The following is a 2,486-nucleotide window of genomic DNA, read 5'->3' as shown; positions in this document are numbered from 1 at the left end:
CCAGCGTGCCTGGAAGAGAAAACAGGATTGCTATTTAGCCAGTCTCTGCCATAGGTGATGTTTTCTTCGGTCTATTAAATCATTAAATTGTGTGTGTGCTAAATAAGCAAAGGTTAGAAAGGTAAAAGACAAAAGCTAAACGAGAACTTTGATAGTCTGATACAATCGGACATTCGATTGGGCTCAATATCCCCAAATGGCAGATCAAATTAGAGTAAATCAGAGGGGAAATGTCCAACATAGAGACCTAAAAAGTGGCTTTTCATTCCAAAGTGCATGGAAGCTTACATGGGAACTGTCGTACCCAAGGAGCAGGCCAGGATGTGGAGTCACCCTTGTAACACTGTGGTCCCCAGGCCTCTAGGTGAGTGTATCCACTGGGCCCTGGCTGGGGAAGAAGGGACAAGTCAGTCTTGGGAATTATTCTACAAGTGCCCTGCCCTCCAGTGAAATTAGGATCAGAAAGGGAGCCAGGGATCTCCAGGATGAGGGGGTCCAGGGCCATTCTGGTAAGGTGGGGACTCCAACAGGAAGCAGAACACGCCATGTGTCCCTCCTGCGCCCCCAGCCCAGGGAATGCCACCAACCTACACCCAGCTCCCCAGGCCATACTGCTCTTTCCCCTGCCGTCTACCTGCTGTGATCCTGACTCCTGGCGCTGTGTCCAAGGCATCCACTGTCTTTATCCACCCACTGCCGTAGTCCAGGCTCATCATCCCTCCTTGGACCTCTGCCCCAGCCTCCCACCTGGCCTCCCTGCCTCCTGGGAGGCACCTATGCTTCATGCTGCAATTGGAGTACTCATTCTAAAACCTAAAGCTGCTCACGTCGATCCCCTATTTAAAATCTTTAATAGGCTCACACTCCTCCCTCTGCCTCAAAATCCAGCCCCCTGGTATTCTACCCCAGCCCCAGATGACTTCCCACCTGTCTCCAATAGGAAGCACCTAATGCTCCCCTATTGCAAATCAGGAAGGAATTATTCGAACATGGTGCCATTCATACTGAAGTGGGAATCTCATCGGACGTAGCGTCACCGCCAAGGTCATTGTCTGGCAAGGATTCCGGTTAAAGTGCTATTATCCAGAGGAACGTGCCTTCCCTAGTGCGAACTAGACCAGGGGGTTGGGACGGAGATGCTCTGCCCAGCATGGCCCCCCAAGTCTTCTTGTGTGCACTTGAGGAGCACCCAGGGCCCAGTGTCGCTGGTGGAGAGGGACCTCGCTGAAAGGGAAGTGCCCACTGGTGCCCGGCCTCATGCCTCTTTCCCTGGCTCCGACCCCATCTCAGCCCTCCCTCTGGAGACGTCTCGGGAGCCAGAGGAAACAGAGGTGCTACTCACGTGACATGGCAGAGCTTGCAAGTCTCAAGAAAGCTTCAGGACTGGAGCTTCAGGACAAGCCCGTGGGGGGCTTGTCCTGTCCCGAAGGAGAACACCTGGACGCCAGGCGGTGAGGGACCACAGGGGCTGTCGAAGGACAGCAGGGAGGGTGGGGGAGTGAGAACACCCTGAATCAGTGACTCTTCTGCTGATGTCCCAAGGAGGAGAGGAAGAAACGGCAAGTGCATCCACATTACAAAAGGCACCGCACCACGGACAGAGGACTTCCTAGGGTTGCCCTAAACCAAGTGTGTGGCCTCAAGCCTAGAACTGCCTGCAGCTATGCACGTGGGGTGAGAATGGCCAGGGAGAAGGTGCAGGGAGCATTTCTGGGGGTGAAGTGTTCCCTTCCCCATGGGGAAAGGGAGGGAGGCTGCTAAAGCCAGGTGAGGGCGCTTTTAGGGAACAGCTTGAAAATGCGACGTGGCCCCTGGGGTCTGGAGGACCCAGATGGAGACGGGTGCCTGACCCCTGAGTGTCTGGCCCGAGGCACCCTTGGTGTGAGAACAAAGTGGGAGCAGCCTGCTCTCCCAGAGTTTGGAGGCAAGAGAGCCCCCACTGAGCAGGCAGGACCCTGGAGAAGATCCGGAGGCTTCAGCCTGCGGGGCATCACCTGCACCATTGCACCCGTGGCCCTGCAGTGGGTAGGGGACCCCAGGAGCCCTCCAGAGGACACTTTCACAGAGCTCACTAGGATCAGAGCCAGCACCTGTGCACCTGCCCCTTTCCAAGGTGGACCAGGACGGCAGCCCCTACACCTTGTCTCTCCCTCCCCCGGGACCCCGAGCCAGCCTGGGGAGCGGGAGACGAGCGCAGAGCAGGAGACCACCCTGTCAGCACCCCACGGTGGGTTTCCATGACTAATCCAGGTCTGCACCCTGGAGAACGAGAAGCTTTAAACTGGAGGCATTAAAGCTTTGATATTATAATAGATTAAACCAGATGTTTTAACCCCCAAAATAAGACTGCCTGTTAAGACCTAAAACTGGGAGGGAATGGATGAGGGGTTTTCTGAAGTCATGTTGGCTTCAGGTAAGCTGAGATCTTGGCCAGCAAACACAAAGCTGCTCCGTTACCTCCATCTAACCTTTCCTAAAATGTGGCC

The sequence above is a fragment of the Microcebus murinus genome, chromosome 15, assembly GCF_040939455.1.
Source record: "Microcebus murinus isolate Inina chromosome 15, M.murinus_Inina_mat1.0, whole genome shotgun sequence".
NCBI classification, from domain to species: domain Eukaryota; kingdom Metazoa; phylum Chordata; class Mammalia; order Primates; family Cheirogaleidae; genus Microcebus; species Microcebus murinus.
This window is presented reverse-complemented; position numbering follows the sequence as displayed.